The sequence below is a fragment of the Lathyrus oleraceus genome, chromosome 5, assembly GCF_024323335.1.
Source record: "Lathyrus oleraceus cultivar Zhongwan6 chromosome 5, CAAS_Psat_ZW6_1.0, whole genome shotgun sequence".
Classification (NCBI taxonomy): Eukaryota; Viridiplantae; Streptophyta; class Magnoliopsida; order Fabales; family Fabaceae; genus Lathyrus; species Lathyrus oleraceus.
Window position 1 is genome coordinate 555012972 of NC_066583.1, and position 20626 is coordinate 555033597.

Genomic DNA, 20626 nt, shown 5'->3' on the forward strand with positions numbered 1-20626 from the left:
CATTCAAGTGTAAGATTTGATACGATTGTTACGCGATACTACACTCATAAGAGTCTCTCTTGAGAATATTTTTGGAATACGAGTAGTCGTTTATCCGATAATATCCGAAAGATGGGATGATGACTATGGGAACCTCTTTTAGAACATGATTGTCAGGTTTAACCATAGTAAACTCCCATTGGGTGGTTCTTAACCGAGACTTCATGCTCGTGACTTGAAACAAACCCTTGATTCACGGTTGATCTGTTCTCGTATATCTTTAATATCAATGGAACTTGGGTGTTGATAAGGTGAAAACCATAATCCACCAAAATGGATGATTGATATTAAGGATGACTTGATCCATCCCGTGACCTTTGTGGGTGTGATTTGCTTGATCCTTGAGTGTGATTGTTGCATCCATGCATTCATTTGCATCCATATCATTAACAATGAGAAAATTTTCAAGGAACTTAAGAGGTCTATTTGCAAATTTTCAGACATGGATAAGCAAAGAAGGAATACGAAGAAGTACAGTTTCAGACAACTCGACTTGAAAGAGTTAAGGAGTTTCACATCATATGTATTAGATCCCTTGGAGTTCAAAGTTCGCCATGGGAAGCTTCTGTCTATTCTTGCTACACAGGTGGATGAAGGTCTGATGAGTGTGTTGGTACAGTTCTATGATCCTCTGTACCGTTGCTTCACTTTTCCGGATTTCCAGCTTTTGCCTACGCTTGAGGAGTATGCCTATCTTGTGGGTATACTTATCCTAGATCAGTTGTTATTCAGTGGCTTGGAGAGAGTTCCTTCTTCCCAAGAGATTGTTGGTCTGTTGCACATAGATGTATCTGATATTGGTGCTCATATGACTACCAAAGGTGGAATTCAAGGTCTCCCATCTGATTTCTCATTGCCCAAGCTACTTTGTTTGGGAAGGCCATGAGAGGACACCTTTGAAGCTGTATTTGTAATTCTCATCTATGGGCTAGTGTTATTCCCTAACATCGACAATTTCGTGGATGTGAACGCCATTAGGATTTTCTCTACTCTTAATCTCGTTCCTACTTTGTTGGGTGACACTTATTTCTCTTTGCATATGAGGAATGCAAAGGGTGGTGGTACCATTGTGTGCTGTTTGCCTCTATTGTACAAGTGGTTTATTTCGCACTTGCCTCAGAAGCTCGCCTTCAAGGAGAACAAAGGATGTCTACGGTGGTCCACGAGACTTATGTCTCTCACTGATGATGTTATATTTTGGTACAACCGTGTGTATGATGGTGTCCAGATTATTGATTCTTGTGGTGAATTCTCCAATGTGCCTATTCTTGGTACATGTGGTGGAATTAACTACAACCCTATTTTGGCTCGCCGTCAGCTTGGGTTCCCCTTAAAGGATAAAGCTAACAACATTCTATTGGAAGGTGTGTTCTTTCAAGAGGGTAAGGATCCCCAGAATTTGAAGGGCAAGATGGTTCGCGCTTGGCGCAAGATTCATAGGAAGGGAAGGAAAGAGCTTGGTCCGAATAATTGTATTGCTTTGGAACCCTACACCTCGTGGGTGAGGAAGAGAGCTTCTGAATACCGCATGCCCTATGAATATCCAAGACCTACACCTATGGTTATGGTTGGGCCTTCAACCCTCCCTAACCAAGGAGTAGAGGAGTTGAGAGATGAAGACCGTTCGCGTACTTGGGTCCGTGAGCGAGAGGAGCTACTTCAGTAACTCAGAGATAAGGATGCTTTGATAGAATTTCTGGAGCATCAGGTTATCGACGAGCCGGATGATGTGGTGACTTCTCTTCTTCCTCAGTCATCTAGGTTTTGGAAGAAGAAGTACGATCGACTCGCCAAGGAGAAGGCAGATATGGAGGCAGCCTATGAGAGAGAGGTGAAGAGGCTTCGTGCAGCTTATCTTCCGGTCTCGAGAGCTTTGGACGATTGTTTCTAGGGTTCCATAGGATGTTATTTTTCCTTCTCTCTTGTATTGTATTTGGTTACCAAGACTGTACTTCTCTGGTGTAAATTTTTTTCCAAATGTTATTGATATGAGCATTTACATATATGTTTAAAAGAGTAATATTTCCAAACATTTGCAAACATTGCATGCATCATATGCATAAGCAAACATTGCACAAACATTGCATGCATCATATGCATAAGCAAGTTTTGTTCAGGGCTTCTTGATCAGTGGTCTAGCTTTGTGTTCTTCATTTATTTTGAAGACAAGCTGACGCACCGGTACAACACCAGGGCCAATTCTTCAAAGTTGATAGGTCATCTTGAACAAGAGAACAGAGAGTTGAAGGAGGAAGTATCTAGGTTGATTGCCATGATGGAATCATTCCTGGCTGCTTAGAGCCAGTCTTCTCCAACACCTGCAACTCCTCCCCAAAGGACAGTCATTTCGGAGGTAGCTTCCTCTTCTATGTCTGCCGCCACCGCTCATTTAGCTCCGTCTGCTATGCCAACCGGGTTTCCCTAGGGGATGCCCGTGAATTTTGTGCCAGAGGGTCTCGCTCCGACCTTTGCTTCTATGCCGACATCTAGCCCAGTCCTTGATGTACCACCTCCCGTTGTGCACACGTTACCAAGAGTCGACGACACCATTTATCATTCTGAGCCATTTGAGGGCCTAGATGTTTATGAAAAAATGGATGCTATGAATAACCAATTCCTTGAGCTGCGCAAGGAACTGAAGACTCTAAGAGGGAAAGACCTCTTCGGTAAATCTGCTGTTGAGTTGTGCCTCGTGCCAAATGTCAAGATTCCTATCAAGTTCAAAGTGACTGACTTTGAAAAGTATAAGGTAAACACTTGCCCTCTAAGCCATTTTGTGATGTACGCACACAAGATGTCAACTCAAACAGACAATGATCAACTCCTCATCCATTATTTCCAGGACATCTTGTCCGGTGCCGCACTCAGATGGTATATGGGTCTGGATAGTGAGAACATTCGCTCCTTCAACGACCTTGGCGAAGCTTTTGTCAAGCAGTAGAAGTACAACATTGATATGGCTCCCGATAGGGACCAACTGAGTGTTATGTCCCAGAAGGAGAAGGAAACGTTTAAGGAGTACGCCCAGAGATGGCGTGAATTGGCCGCACAAATTGTGCCCCCACTCGAAGAGAAGGAAATGACCAAGATCTTTCTGAAGACCTTGAGTTCATTTTATTACGAGAGGATGATAGCTAGTGCTCCCTCAGACTTCACCGAAATGGTGAACATGGGGATGCGACTAGAGGAAGGAGTCCGTGAAGGACGTCTGACCCGGGATGAAGGCTCTTCTACAAAGCCGTATGGGGATTTTGCAAAGAAGAAAGAGGGAGAGGCATATGCCGTATCTTTCCATACTAAACGAAGACCCTCTGTGAAGAGGAAGACTGTGCGCCCTGCCAGTAACCAGCACTAGGTGGCTCATATAGCACCTGCCTTCAGGGAAACTCAACATTATCAGCACCAACAACAACAACATCAACAATATCAACAACAACAGCATCATCCGCAACAGCAGGCCTACCAGCCTTGAAACAACAACAATACCAACACTAACTATGATAGGAAGAGGGTCACTTTTGATCCAATTCCAATGACCTATGTTGAGCTCTATCCTTCGTTGATAGACAAAAAGCTGATTACTCCACGTGACCCACCTGCTGTACCAACCAACCCTCAGTGGTGGTATAAGCCCGAGCTACATTGTGTTTATCATTCCGGTGCTCCCGGACAGGATGTGGAGAACTGTTATCCCCTGAAGACCAAGGTTCAAGACCTTGTTAGAAGTGGGATCTTATTTTTCGAGGACGTAGGTCCGAATGTTAAGAAGAACCCATTGCCCGAGCATGGGAAAGCTGTTGTAAACATGGTTCAGGGTTGCCCTAGCAAGTATAAAGTCATGTATGTCAGTCACACCAGGCAGTTGTTGGTCGAGATGCATAGACTGTTGTGTGGATACAGTTATTATGAGCATGACCATGACAAATGCCGAGTGTGCACTGTCAATGAGAGAGGATGTCGCCAAGTCAGGAAGGACATCCAAGTGATGCTGGATCAGGGCGTGATCGAGATACTTCAGAATCGTGATGAGGACGAAGTGAATGTTATATCACCTGTATTCAGAATACCAGAACCTGTTGTTGTCAGATATGATGGCAGCAAGAAGAAGGTTTCTCCCTCTCTTATTATCAAGCCAGCGGGCCCTGTCCCATCCTCTTCAGATAGATTTGTTCCCTACAGATATAACACGGTTGCGTTGGAAGATGGGAAGGAGGTGTCATTGCTCTCCACCTCTGTTACAAGTATATCGGATGTCAGTGGTGTGACCCGCAGTGGTCGTGTTTTCTCGTCGCCGCCGAAACCCCAAGATGACATGAGAAGAGGTACTATTGATAATTCTGCCACCCTTGTGGGTTCTTCTTCTTCTTCTCCGAATTTGGCACTTGCTGCGAAGGGCGTTGACCCTAATGTTTTTGTGAAAGCTTATGTCCCTGTTGGCCAGAATGGCATTTTGAGAGGGGACTGTGATGAGATGCTAAGGCTCATCAAAAGGAGCGAGTATACTATTGTTGATCAGCTACTTCAAACTCCATCAAAGATATCTGTCCTATCTTTGCTGATGAATTCTGAGCCACACCATGAAGCTTTGTAGAGGGTGTTGGACGTGGCATACGTGGATCACGATGTCACAATTGAACAGTTTGATAGCATTGTTGCAAACATAATCGCTTGTAACAATTTGAGCTTTTGCGATGTTGATCTTCCCGAGGAGGGAAAAGACCACAATTTGGCTCTACACATTTCAATGAACTGCAAGGATGATGCCTTGTCTAATGTGCTGGTAGACACATGATCATCACTAAATGTGTTGCAAAAAATCCACTTTGGCAAAACTTTCTTATCAGGGGCCTCCCATGAGGCATGTGGAGTGGTTGTTAAGGCTTTTGATGGATCCAGAAAAACTGTGATTGGTGAAGTTGAGCTCCCAATCAAGATTGGACCTAGTGATTTCCAGATCACTTTTCAGGTCATGGATATCCACCCATCATATAGCTGCTTGCTTGGCAGACCATGGATTCACGAAGCAGGCGCCGTGACATCCACCCTACACCAGAAGTTAAAATTCGTCAAGAATAAGAAGTTGGTGGTGATAGGGGGAGAGAGGGCTCTCTTGGTTAGCCATTTGTCTTCCTTTTCCTACATAGATGCTGAGGATGAGGTTGGGACTCCGTTCCAAGCCTTATCTATTGCTGAGCCTTTAAGGAAAGGACCTTCTTCATTTGCGTCCTACAATGATGCGAAGTTGGTCATTAAACATGGTGCAACTACTGGTTTAGGACAGATGATTAAGCTGAAAGACAATAAATCTCGGGCTGGCATAGGGTACTCTTCAGGAACTTTCAACGAGCGCGGTTTATTCGAGAGTGGAGGTTTCATCCACACGGTCGAAGACCAAGAGGCTGCCGCTATAGTGGAAGATGATGCAGAGGAAGATCTCGGCAACTTTGTCATCCCTGGAGGAGTCTGCAATAATTGGGTCGCTGTTGACATTCCAACAGTTGTCCATAAGTCCACGTAATATGTTCACTTTTGTTTAAAAACCCTTCTCCCATCCTAAAAGGAGAAGTGATGACATTGTTGGCACATTAATACAATGATATTCATTCAATAATCACATGTCAAATGTTTGATTTTCCTAATTATTTTTCCTTTTTGCTTTTTGCATGAAATTGGTGATCACCAAAAAACCCTAAAAAGAGAATAAAATCAATATTTTCATTTGCATAATGATTTGCTTTGTTTGAATTCTGAAATCTCTTTTATACTCAAAATCATTATGCAGGTTGATCAAACCCATTGAACATAATGATCCAACGCCATCTCCCAACTTTGAATTCCCTGTATTTGAGGCAGAAGAAGATGATGTTGAAGAGATTCCTGATGAGATTACCCGTCTGCTTGAGCACGAGGAGAAGATCATTCAACCGTATCTCGAGAATCTGGAAACAGTCAACTTGGGGTTTGACGATTGTGTTCGTGAAGTGAAGATTGGGGCACTCCTGGAAAAGTCTGTGAAGAAGGGGTTGATTGAGTTGCTACGAGAATATGTCGACGTCTTTTCCTGGTCATATGAAGACATGCCTAGTCTGGACACTGATATTGTGCAACATTTCTTGCCTTTGAAGCCTGAGTGTGTGCCCGTGAAGCAGAAGCTTAGAAGAACTCATCCTGATATGGCAGTGAAGATTAAAGAAGAAGTTCATAAGAAAATTGATGCGGGGTTTCTGGTGACTTCTACATATCCTCAATGGGTGGCCAATATTGTGCCCGTGCCTAAGAAAGATGGAAAAGTTCGAATGTGCGTGGACTATAGAGACTTGAATAAAGCTAGTCCGAAAGATGATTTTCCTCTACCACATATTGATATGTTGGTAGATAATACAACTAAATTCAATTTCTTCTCATTTATGGACGGGTTTTACGGTTATAATCAGATTAAAATGGCACCCGAGGATATGGAGAAGACAACATTCATCACGCCTTGGGGAACATTTTGTTATCGAGTGATGCCCTTCGGTTTAAAGAACGTCGGAGCCACGTATCAACGAGCAATGACTACCTTGTTTCACGATATGATGCACAAGGAGATCGAGGTATATGTTGACGATATGATTGCAAAGTCAAAAACGGAAGTTGAACATGTAGAGCACTTGTTGAAGCTTTTTCAGCGTTTGAGGAAGTACAAACTCCGTCTGAATCCAAACAAGTGTACATTTGGAGTCCGTTCCGGCAAGTTATTGGGCTTTATTTTCAATGAAAGAGGTATTGAAGTTGATCCTGCCAAGGTCAAAGCAATAGAAGAGATGCCTGCGCCCAAAACTGAGAAGTAAGTCCGAGGTTTTCTTGGCCGCTTGAATTATATTTCCAGATTTATATCCCACATGACTGCCACATGTGCGCCAATATTCAAGCTCCTCCAAAAAGATCAGCGTCGTGATTGGACCGAGGATTGCCAAAAGGCTTTTGATAGTATCAAAGAGTATCTATCTGAGCCTCCGATTCTGTCTCCGCCTGTAGAAGGTAGACCCTTGATTATGTACTTGACCGTTCTTGAAGACTCTATGGGTTATGTATTGGGTTAGCAAGATGAATCAGGGAAGAAAGAGTATGCTATATACTATCTGAGTAAGAAGTTCACTGATTGTGAGTCTCGATACTCAATGCTTGAGAAAACATGTTGTGCTTTGGCTTGGGCCGCTAAGCGTTTACGCCAGTATATGTTGAATCATACGACTTGGTTGATATCCAAAATGGATCCAATCAAGTATATCTTTGAGAAGCCTGCTTTAACTGGGAGGATCGCCCATTGGCGGATGTTGTTGTCTGAGTATGACATTGAGTATCGAGCTCAGAAAGCTATTAAAAGTAGTATTTTGGATGACCACTTGGCACGTCAACCAATTGAGGATTATCAGTCTGTTCAGTATGACTTCCCAGATGAGGAGATTCTGTATTTGAAAATGAAAGATTACGATGAGCCCACGCTCGATGAAGGGCCAGAGCCTGGTTCCCGATGGGGCATGGTGTTTGATGACGATGTTAATCAGTATGGAAATGGTATTAGGGAAGTGATTATTACTCCTCAGGGCACATATTTTCCTTTTACAGCAAGGCTAACTTTCAAATGCACGAATAATATGGCGGAGTATGAGGCTTGTATTATGGGTTTGGAAGAGTGTATTGATCTTAGGATCAAACATCTTGATGTTTTTGGTGATTCGTCCCTTGTTACCAATCAGATTAAGGGTGAATGGGAGACGAATCAGCTTGGCCTCATCCCATACAGAGATTATGCGAGGAGGATTTCAACTTTATTTACCAAGGTTGACTTCCATCATATTCCTCAAGATGAGAATCAGATGGCAGATTCTCTTGCTACGCTTGCTTCGATGATTATGGTGAAATTCTGGAATGAAGTCCCCAATATCACTGTGATGCGCTTGGATAGACCAGCTCATGTATTTGCAGTTGAAGAAGTGAAAGATGATAAGCCATGGTATTATGATATCAAGTGTTTTCTTCAAAGTCAGACTTACCCGCCTGGGGCATCTGTTAAAGATAAGAAGACTTTGAGGAGATTATCTGGAAGTTTTTAACTTAATGGCGATGTGCTTTATAAGAGGAATTTTGACATGGTTTTGCTCAGATGCGTGGATAGACACGAAGCAGACCTGTTAATGACTGAAGTCTATGAGGGTTCATTTGGTACTCATTCTAATGGACATGCCATGGCTAAGAAAATGTTGAGAGCAGGCTACTATTGGCTGACAATAGAGTCTGACTGCTGCAAGTATGTGAAGAAATGCCACAAGTGTCAGATTTATGCGGATAAGATTCATATTCCCCCGACACTTCTAAATGTTATTTCGTCACCATGGCCTTTCTCCATGTGGGGAATCGACATGATTGGCATGATAGAGCGAAAGGCGTCGAACGGTCACCGTTTTATTCTCGTAGCAATTGATTACTTCACCAAGTGGGTTGAAGCGGCATCATATGCGAATGTGACCAGGCAAGTGGTTGTGAAGTTTATCAAGAATCAACTCATATGTCGTTATGGTGTTCCAGACAAGATCATTACGGATAATGGATCTAACTTGAACAACAAGATGATGAAAGAGCTATGTAGCGAGTTCAAGATTGCGCATCATAATTCTTCTCCCTACAGACCCAAGATGAATGGGGTTGTTGAAGCTGCTAACAAGAACATCAAGAAGATTATTCAGAAGATGGTTGTTACATACAAGGATTGGCATGAGATGCTGCCATTTTCTTTGCATGGCTATCGTACATCTGTCCGCACTTCAACAGGGGAAACCCCTTTCTCTCTAGTATATGGCATGGAGGTTGAGATCCCATCAATGAGAGTCTTGATGCAAGCCAAGTTGACTAAGGCTGAATGGGTCTAGAGTCGTTATGACCAGCTAAATTTAATTGAAGAGAAGAGATTGACTTCCATGTGTCATGGTCAGTTGTATCAGCAAAGGATGAAGAAAGCCTTTGATAAGAAGGTCAAGCCTCGTGTGTTTCAAGAAGGTGACTCGTGCTCAAGAAAGTTTTGTCTTTCGCGCCCGATTCCATGAGCAAGTGGACTCCAAACTATGAAGGTCCATACGTTGTTAAGAGAGCCTTTTCATGAGGTGCTTTGATACTTACAACTATGGATGGGGAGGATTTCACTCGTCCTGTGAATTCAGATGCAGTCAAGAAATACTTCGCCTAAAATAAAAACAGAATAGCTTGCTAAGTTGAAAACCCGAAAGGGAGGCTTAGGCAAAAATGAGCGTCTCGGTGGATCGAAAACCCGAAAGGGCGGTCCAGGCGAAAGTTAGAGACACAAAAAAAAATGAATATATATCTCGCTAGATTGAGTACCTCACCTTGGGGCAATCTAGGAAAAAAAATTAGGGATTTGGCAAGTAACTGCATCCTGACAAGACTTTGTTCTACAGTCGTCATCTGTCAAAGTTTCTCGCTTAGTCATTGTCAACTGAAGCTTCAGATACATTGGATTCAGAGTTGGTGGAGAAATGGTCATTATGTTAAATGTAGCCCTTTTTCCAATATATATCACCAATTTCAAATTTGTAAAGATCCATGGAGTCTCGCCATTCGCGGACTACCATTCTATCAAATAAATTTGAGCCTTTATCCAATTCTTTGCACTCTTATTTGTTTCCATTTAACAAATGTTTGCATGTTTTAATTGATAAATATCATTGTTTTAAATAAATAAAGCTTTATAAACTGTTTTAAACAAAAGTGAACATTCACAATGACTGAAAGGATAAATGGAATGTCTTCAGTGCTCTCCCAAGGATAGTACGATCTCCAAAAGGGTAAGACATTTGTTCATATTTCTGGCATATTTGTATCCTTTTCATCATCTTCCAGGTTGTCTCCCTAGTGAGCGTAGAGAAGGGTGATACACCACCAAATTCCCCAGAGAGTCTGGAATTTTGGTCTTGATCTTCTAACATCCTCAGATCCCCAGTGAGTTTGAGCTTAGCATCTGTGCTTTTATCAATTATATGGTTGTCATCCCTTGAGCAGGCTGACCTAAAATCCCTTATATATTGATAAAAAATTATATGCTATATGTTTTGAGGAAGTGGTCTTTCCCTCAGCATAAATGGAGATCTCCCGCAGAGTGAGCAAGAATTCCCAACTTGAGTGGAAATCCCCAACAGGGTTGGTCAGTTATCCTCAACAGTCTGGCTTGCCATTTCTCCCCAGCGGGCTTGCCTGCAACTCGTCCCCAGTAGGGTTGCTCACAACAGACTTTCCCTAGTTGGATCGCCTTCAGTCTTCCCCAATGGAGTTGCCTGATCAGCGCCAAATATTTGTTTTGCCCTCCTTATTGGAAGATCTCCCCTTAGCAGAGCTGGTGTTGAAGATGTTCATTTCTCTCCCCAGCGGAGTAGTGGTTCTCTTTCCCCCTAATAGAGATGGCTCTCCAGCAAATAAGAGAAAATATGTTGATTATTGGAATTTATGTTTGGTGGTTGTTCCCCACAGAGTTTCATATCTTTCCTTGATAAGTACCCCAGTAGAGTTTCCTCTACAATGGATCTTTTGTCTGTTCAGCAGCAAATCCTTGGCGGTGACCTTGTAGCTTCCCCAACGGAGTAATTTATCCCTTCTCCAGGTGGCAGAGATGTTTCCTCAGCAGTGAGAAGAGAATGCTTGATGCGTTTCTGTTTGGTGGTTGTTCCCCATAGAATTTCTCATTATCCCCCGATGAGATCCCCAAGAGAGTCCATCCATGATGGATCTTATTGTTATATCTGCATGTTCCCGAGAACTGTTGGAAGATCCCCGACAATTGGTAGCTGTGACCTCTTGTTGATCCCCAATAGCGGTCTCTGATCCCCAGCGGTGGCCTTTATCTCCGGAAGCAACTCCGCTTGATCCCGAGCTGCAGTCTGTGTCTCCTGACATATGGTGCTCCCCACCTTTGGATTTTCCTCTTGTGGGCATGGCCTTCTCTCTTGAGATGTTGTACCGGATGTCTGTCCTTTGATTCTTGAACCTGTTTGTGTTAGATATGTCTGTTTGTCAGCATTAATCATACATAAACCATGCATATACATTGCATAATTACAGCATTCAGATATTCATGTTGCATTCTTTGCCATATATATTTGCTTGTTATCTCCTGCTGTTGGTGGAGTATTCTTCCCCGAGCAGATGTTTGTGTCTGATTTCTCCATATAGAGTCAGCCCTATAGGCAGAAAGTGTTTATCTTTCCTTCTATATTCCCCACTGAGTTATGTCCTCGTGGATGATTATTGTTAAAGTTTCCTCCCTAAATATGTATTGGGATGGAATTACTCCCCTGAGTTATATCCTTATTGGGTTGAGTCTGGTTTCATTGTGTCTCTCTAGTTTGTTCCTATATTGACTCCTTTCTTGTTTTTTCCCCTGCAGTTCCCTGCGGTTCAGGTGATCAATTGCTCAGTAAACAGTAATTGTTCATTCTCTTCCCAACGGATGTTGTGGCCTTCTACCCAGTAACTGGTAGCTGTAAGTCCTATTTCTGTGGGTTTCTACCCAGTAACCGGTAGATGTAATCCTCTATTTGTTGGTTATCTTTATCCAATATTCGGTATTGATATTCCTTCATTTTTGAGTATACCACCCAGTAACCGGTGATATATCTCTTGGATATTTGCTTTTGTTAAGCAATTTATCCCTTGCGAGTCATCTTTCATTTTTACCTTGTTTGGTAATGATTGTTTCTCCTTCGGATTGGTCATCATTTTATACCCAGTAACCGGTATCCCGATGTCCTTTCTTTTCGGTCGATTTATCCTTTATTAACCCAGTAACCGGTTGTGGATAATCTTCCATGCGAGTATGTTATCTACATTTTGACGGTAATAGATAATATATCTCATGCGCTCTTCAGTTGAAGTCTTTTTCTTCCCCAGTTGAGTAGGATTCGTAATTCCCTGTGGGATCGAATGTTCATCCTATAATCGAGTTTGCTTTTTCAACCCTCCTTTCGGATGATGAGTGTCTTGGAAATATTCCCCTAATTCACGCCTGGTTGGTCACCTATTATATGCCCAGTAACCGGTATCCTTGGTGTTCCTTCCTTCTGCTCCCTATTATGACTTTTTGTCCCCTGTGGAGTCAGATTTTCCTGAGTTGAAATATACCTTCTAGGTCTCCTCAGATATTTTGGATGATTGATATCTCTCACCCTTATACCGGTCTTAGATATTCTTTCTCCCTGAGCATGTTTCTCTTTCACCCTTATACCGGTGTTTTGATCACATGTCTCTGTTTTGAGTTTATTACGCAGTAACTAGTAATACCTCATTTGTTGTTTCCTCAACTGAGTCCTTAATGGACTTCCCCACCTGAGTCCGGATTTTTATCCGAAGTATCCTTTGTGGATAGTTTTGCTGTATTGGCATATTCCCCAATATATGCATCTTTGCGTCAGCTCGAGTCTTTCCATTGATTTATTTTCGTGGAATCCCCTTGTGTCTCCCAGCAAGTTTCAAGTCGTGACCTGCTCACGCATTTTACTCCCTTTACCCTCGAAGTCTCTGTCTCCCAGTGATTTTTCCTTATGGAATGTATTATACTCCCACGGACTTGCAGTTTCTCTTGATTTCTTTTTCTTTGTGGCCATATATCCCCACAGAGTATTAACTTTTGCATGCATATATCTGCATCATGAGGTCTCTTGGGGACCAAAATTAGTCTCTTTGTTATTATTTAAGCTCATTCTACCTCGTTGAGACGAAGATTTTAACCTTCATATCTCCGGCTAGAATGACCTTAAATAGGGGCATCAGTAAGACCCTAAGTTTGACCCTAAGATCCCTCATGGCATCATATCATTGTTCATTTGTATTTGCCTCAAGGATCCTAGCATCTTGGCTCCTTAACCCTAGGGTTGGGACTTGTGTGAGTTGGTTTGAGACCACCAAGCATGCTTGAATTGTATATTATTGCTTTTCTTATTTTGTCTACTAACCAAAAGCACAAAAATATGTCACTAACTTGTTTTGTTTTGAAGCTCAAGTAATCATGTGCCCTTACTCCTAGGAGGCTCCTAAGCTCATTGAAGTGGCTAGATGAAGATGAAAGAACGTATGACAATGGTTCACAAAGCTCTAAATCATCATATATGTCTCCCAAGTATCTCAATTTGTCCATTTGATCAAGATAAACCAAAGGGCTTGAGGGTTGTTTCCAATGGAAACCCTAATTCAGCTGTGCATTGACTGTGCCTTGCTCATGAAGCAACCTCAACCTATGATCAAATTAAATCAAGGGAAGTTATTTAATTCATCATTTTATGCATATATTAGCCTATGTGAGGCCCCTCAATCATTCATTCATCAAGATTTGAAGTTTGGACTTGAGAAGTTGACCAGTCAATTCATCTGACTACTTTGAAATCCACTGAGACCTAACTTTTGATGTGTTTGTCAAATGATGATGACCTCAAGATAAAAAATCTTCTTAAGAACCATATGAACAACTTTCATGTTCATCACAAATTCATTTGAAACTTGGAATGGCATCATTCATTTCAAATCATTATAGGTCATTTTGACCGAAACCCTAGTTTTGGGTCAACTTCCCAAACTCCTTCATTTTTTATGATTTTGAGGTGAGACTAATTGCATTGGAAAGTTTGAGATGTCTACTTCAATTGTTATGTTGGACAAAATTTCATAATCCTAAAAGAAACACATGTGATAATACAAAACATTATAGGTCACTTTGGACCAAAGCCATTGAATCTTGAAAAAGTCCAACTTTAAGTGCCCATAACTTTCTCATTAAAAATCAAAATGATGCAAAATTTAAGTCCAAATTGATCGCTTTGAAGATATCTACAACTTTGATGTTGGAGGTTTTCCATTTTAGGCTTGCATCATTGAAACAGAGGGGCTTGAAGTTGGTCATTTTTGGCAAAATTTTCAAATTCATGTTTTGTACCTTGAACTTCATGGTCAGTTTTCACAATTTTCCAAACTCCAAATGGATTTTTGTCCAACATAGCTTTTGTTCCATATGTCAAGACCTTTCCAACCATTACTCACATGCTTATGTTTGGATTTTCCAAATGGGACTTTCGAAGAGGAGAACTTTTGTGACCATTTATGGAATCCAAGTAAAACCTTCATGCACAAGCAAATACCATTCAATCTACACGTCCAAACTTGCTTCAAATCATTTCAGCTTGCATTTCCATTAGCTTTTAGGCCTCACATGCGCCTGTATAGGCCCATGCATGGAGGACCCAATTCTCATGCACACGAGTTCCATTCCTTTGCCTTGCACTTTCAACTATAAATAAACACCTTGCTTCATTCAATAACTAACCTGAAGGCGCCTGAAACCCTGCTGGAATCCATTCCCAACCTCTCACCAAAGGAATTTGAATTTTCATTTCACTTTTCAAGTTTGATTTTCAACAACATCAGTTGATTTTCAATACTAATTCCTAAGCCTTGCCCGCATACCATACATCAAGATCAAGCTGCAAGCAAGAGATTGGTTGGATCGTGCTCATCAAAGCTGCACTTCAAAGGTTTCCATCTGAACTATTTTGCTTCGAATCTCACTATATTTTGTGCATTGCTTGTGTTTGTTTGGTTTTCTGAAGTCCACATGTGAGAGGCAAGCCAATGATGGCTTTACTTTTGTGAATTGGTGAACTTCAAATCAAGTACCTGGATTTTCCATCTCTGATTTCTCCTTCCATAGAGATCTAGAGAACAACCCAAGGTTACAGGGGTGATGTACATCACCCCAGCTTTAATTTGGTATAAGGATCGTGTGATTTGGTTAAGGTTGCAAAACCTGCAACTGGTGGCCTCTTTTTGCCTTCTCACCGGAGAAGACGGTGGTTTACACCACCGTCCACACGTGGAACATTCATAGCCTTTGGATCCAACTCTCCAGATCTAATCATGGCCTTGCATTATGTTTAATTTTTTAAATACAACATGTGATGCTGTTGACTTGTGAACACCATGCGCGCGCGCCTCATGGCCTTAGGATCAGCCATGTCAATTAATGAAAGTGGATCTGAGCGCTGTGGTTTTTTCACATTTTTTATTTCTGTTTTATTTTTCTTTTATTCCATTTATTTTCAAAAATCCATAACTCTTTTATTTGGAATCACAAAAATATGGGACCAATTGCAAAAAATTTCTCTTAAATTCTAGTTTCATAATATGATTTTTAATTATTTTTGTGATTCCATTTAATATTTTTTGTGAATTATTTTGTTTTTAATTGTTTTTAATTCATTTTAAATACTTTTTGATATTCAAAAATGCCAAAAATACTTTCTTAACATCTTTGGATGATGATAAGTCTATGAAAAATATTCTCATCAAATTCTTAATTGATTTGAGATTTATTTGAGATTTTAGTCCAATTATGTTATTTTTCTTCATTTTTTAGTCCACTTGTGTAGTCAGAACAGACATAAGCTTCCCATAACGAGCCTTAAAACCCAAGGGATCTAATATATAGGATGCCAAATTCCTTAGCTCTTTCAAGTCGGGTTGTCTGAAACTGTACTTCTTGGTATTCCTTCTTTGTCTTTCCATGTCTGAAAATTTGCAAATAAACCTCTTAAGTTCCTTGAAAATTTTCTCATTATTGATGATATGGATGCAAATGGGTGCATGAATGCATGAATGCAACAATCACACTCAAGGATCAAGCAAAGCACACCAAATAAAGGTCATGGGATGGATCATGTCATCCTTAATATCAATCATCTATTTTGGTGGATTATGATTTACACCTTATCAACACCCAAGTTCCATTGATATTAAGGATACACAAGAACAGATCAACCATGAATCAAGGGTTGTTGCAAGTCACGAGCATGGAGTTGATCGCTCGACTGTGTGAGTCGAGAATGGGATACAAACTGCAAGTGCACAGTTCTATCGCGTAGTTTTAAAAGATATCGATCCCACAGGGACTTATGAATCGATATACCGTTATCTAAAGTTACTACGTAAATCTAAGGTGAAAATGTTTGATTGTTTGGGGAAAAACTAAGAGCTAAACTAATATCTAGATTAAATATCAATAAAACGGATATCGGTATGTAGTTCGTCAAAACTAGGGAATCAAGTCTTTGTCGGTTTCCAGGTTTTTAAAATAAATCGTTTCAGTTAACTTTATTGGTTAAAGGTTTTATCTCAAACTCTCGCTCTGTTGAATAAACCATGATTTTATATTAATGTTGCTGTCACTTATAATTAAGTCAAAAACCATATTTTGAAAGCAATAAAGTTGCAGAAACTCTTTTTAAGAAAATACTGACCGTTTTAAACACCCTTATCTCAAACTCTCGCTCTGTTGACTTAGGTTATATGATTAAATCCAAATGCTTAACTCTCGTCCTCACATTCGATCTTTAAAAATACTTTTTGGAAAAGGTCAGAATTTAATTGACTCTAAAACTTGCTCTCGCCCTGATCTAGAATTAATGCCTAACTCACACTGTCCAGTCAAAACCTCAAACTCTCGCTCTGTTGGTTTTAACTTCTTTATGTTCTTTACTTTTTGTAAAAAATCTTGTTATTAAACCTGTAAGTTGAGACCGTAAAAAGATTGATTCTAATTTTAAGTTTAGATAGACCGACTCAGTCTCGACCCCTTTTTCTGCTTACTTTACATACCGATACCTAGGCAAATTAGCCAGACATGCTAAATAAATAAGAATTTATATCATGCATAAACAGACTCATTCCAGGCAGGCAATATGAATAAACAATAGAATAAAACATTAAAAATTAAATAGCGATTAAAGAACCTGAATGCGTAATACAATGGTCTTGAACACTCCACCACAAGCCGGTAGGATTTGTTCTTGGATTCTTCAATTAAACAGTAAATTAAATCAAGGAAATAAAACTGGAATATAACGTAAGGTTAAATCCGGTATAAAGTTGCACAGTAGTTTCCGGTGTAGAAACTACTACGCGAAAAATATCTAAAAGCTAAAAACGGGGAAGATAAATTGCAAGGGGAAAAGAGAAAGTAAAACTTGCAAAAGAAATAAATAAAATGAACAATGTTGGAAAGGAAGAAAAATAAGCAAAGGCGTGAAAAATAAATTTGGCAGAGCTTCCGCAAAACTGAGCGTGCAAAAACTGTGTTTGAAAGTTCCCAATTAGCTGCTATTTATACAGCTGCTGGTGTAACTACTTTTCAAGGGTTTCCGTGTGCGTGGTCTCGTTCCGAGGGTTAAGCGTGCGTGGAAGTAGGCTTCAACGTGGTCAGTTGAGTTCCTTGCGCCAAAATATAGAGGACTGGTGTGACGTTCGTCACACCATGTGTGACGCTCGTCACAGGAGTGCTTTTAGTGTGACGCTCGTCACACTCCTTGTGACGCCCGTCACAGGGGCAACGTGCGCTTTCTTTTGGGCTGGGCTTGGTCTTGGTTATTTGTTTCCTTTTTATTGCTTTTTACACCCCCTTTTCTTCCCTTTTTCACTTTTGCTTCAAAATGGGTACCTGATGTAAATAGAAAAGAAATACTGCATAATATCTGATAAAATGGGGTAAATTAAAGTAAATGATAATATAATCTAATTAAGTTAAGTCTTAAAATGTGATATAATTTCGTGTTATCAAACTCCCCCATACTTAAATCTTTGCTTGTCCTCAAGCAAAATTCAGTATAGTAAAAGTTTTAGCCAGATGAAATTTTAAAGCACACATCAATTCGTACTAGGTTGCTAATGGATTTTTGTTTAGGAGGACTTGAGTTTAATCTTGACATCAACAACTACCGTTACAACTTAGATAACCCTACCTTATGCCAATCAGTTTCAAGTACACTATGATAGCTATCCTGGTTCCTTTAGTCTTATTTTACCCGTTTTCATTCTAGCGAAATCACATTAAGCCCTTTATCTTTTCGCGCACATAGTGGAGTAACCGGTTAGTGATTATGATCCGCTTTTAGCTAGAAGTTCTGGTACATAAGTCGGATAACTTCATTATTCAGTCCATTGCAAATTGCGGGGGATCGAACCGTAGTCCGCCCTACCAAGTTCAGTACCAGATTCCTACTGAACCAACTCGTAATGGGTCTTTCGTATTGTGCTTTTGCATGATCTGCAACCTTTAGATTAAATGATCTGGTAAAGATCACCTAATTTAATTAGTGCATTTCTTGATATATTTATGTATCTTAGGTTACTTTGGGGATCATTCACTTATATTCATCGGCTCTCCACGTAGTTTGCTATTAAGATGGTGCTGACTTCTGTATAAACTACTTGGGGTTGCCATAGAACTAAAAGTTCAAGGAATCGGTATAATAGGTACTTATCCTGATCTAACATATCGAGGTTCTCAGAGCGTTGTTATGGTAATGATTTTGTTTTGATTTCACTCAAATTTTATAGAGTAGGCGACCTTTATATTTATTGGGTGTGTTAAAATTTTTGTTATGGCTCAGGAAATTGAGGGGAATAGATAATAGAAAATTTTCACACTTAGGAACTTAACTTAAACTAAATATATATTATAATAATATTTTTTTTTTTTTTCATAATAAGAAAGGGAAATAACAATGAAAGGGAAAATAGCATACTTGAAAAAAATGAGAATGGAAAGAATATTGTTTCCCCCCCATACTTAAACTAAACATTGTCCTCAATGTTTTAAGGAAATGAAATACAAGAGGGAAAGGAAAAAGAAAATAACAACTAAGGCTGCCTTCCGCCTCTGGTTCTTGGACCTGGTGATCTTTGACGGATGTCTAAGGTGTCGAACCTGTTGAACAACTCAGTAAACCGCTGGTCGGTTATGGCATTCCGAGCATCCTGTTGCTGTTGCATTTGACGCATCATCTGCATCATATCTGCATTCTGTGCCTGCATACCATCGATAGCATCCATAATGTCGTCGTTGGTCGCAGGTCGTCTTCGTCGACGACGTTGGGAGGATGGGCCGGCTGCATTACTGGAAGGGTTTAGCGGGACTGATTGTTGTGTTGGCGGATGATCACCTTGTTCCATTTCTGCAAACTCATCTGTTTGCTGGTTTGTTTGTGAAGGCTCGGTTGTTTCAGGAGCGCTAAGATCGTAGAGGTGGCGGTCCGGGTTTGTGACATCGGTTAGGGTGGTATTGGGTAGCACAACACTTGGGACTGCTTGGTTGTTCACCATAAGATAATAGCCTCCGCCTACTCTGTTTTTAATCAGGCGGCTGGAGCGGCAATAGCTGATATCCATAGACAGGGGAGGTAAGGATTCTAAAGTTTGGAGTTTATCCCCTAGGTTCAGGCCAAGTGCTATGGAGGTTATTAATCCACCAATTATAAAGGGTTGCCGGCCTCTAGCACATAAGGTGCGGATATGATGAAAGAGAAAAGAGGCGGCGTTTACCTTAGTATCCGGTTCAAAAACGCACTGGAGGAAAAATAACTCCTTCGAGTTAACCTTACTGTTGTTTGGTCTTCCAAAAAGTGTGTTTTGCAGGATACGGAGAAAATAACGGATGGTGGGGTTATGGATGTGGGAGAGAAGGAGTTCTTCCCAGTTGTAGGTATTTATACCGGAAATTTTCTTAAAAAGGTCGAAAACTAGAACTGTGTTCCAGTTTGAGGTTGGAGGGATTCTGGCATGCAGCAGACCTTCTGTGGGAAATTGTAGCATGGCACTCAATTCGCGTTGGGTTAGAGAGTACTCGGTGTTAAACATACGGAAGGTTGCCGTACCGGTTAGAAATTCACCTTCACCGGCGGGAGTGGTGTAGTCGTAAGAACTTAGGAATTCTAAGGTTAGGGAAGGGTAGGTGGGTTGGTTATGAGTGCAAAGGAAGGTTAAATCGGCTTTACGGAGCATCCACTCGATACCTTGGAGTAAGCCTAATTGTTGCAAGCAAGTTAAATCGGGGTACCTGGTGGGAGCGACGCCTCGCTGCTGGAAGCGCTCGAATTGCTCTTGCTGATAGTCGTCATCTCCGGATCGGAAGATGATATTTCCGAAATTTTGATTTCCCGCCATTTTGATGAATTTTTGAAGGGATGATTTGGAAAGAAAAAGAAATGTATTTGATATGAGAGAATTGTTTTGTGGTGAATGAAGGAAGTTTTGGTAGGTATTTATAGGAGAAGGATTGGAAGATTGAAAGAAAAGTGGTTGAAAAGTAATTAAGTGTGGTAAATGAAAAATGAATGGGGAATGTAAAGAATTAAAGTGTAACGTTCGTCTCCAACGGCTCCTTAACGTTCACTTGTCTGAAGGGTGTTACGCTCGTCACAGGGGTGTGACGCTCGTAACAGGCATTTTGCGTGCCGTTCGTCATGGAGTGTGTGACGCTCGTCACACCTCCTTTTTGGCAAGGCTTAGTAGCGCTTCACAGAATCACTTTGGTAGGTATTTAAATGTTTCATTTTGCTTATGATCATTTTTTAGTATGCAATTTTAATGCATTGTGCATGCTTACTTGCTTTGTATAATAATAATGGGTAACAACAGTAGAGCGTAACAGGCATTGCATAATAAAATTAACTAAACAGCTTCAATAAAAAGGATCATAATGTATTACAGGAAGGGAAAATAATGA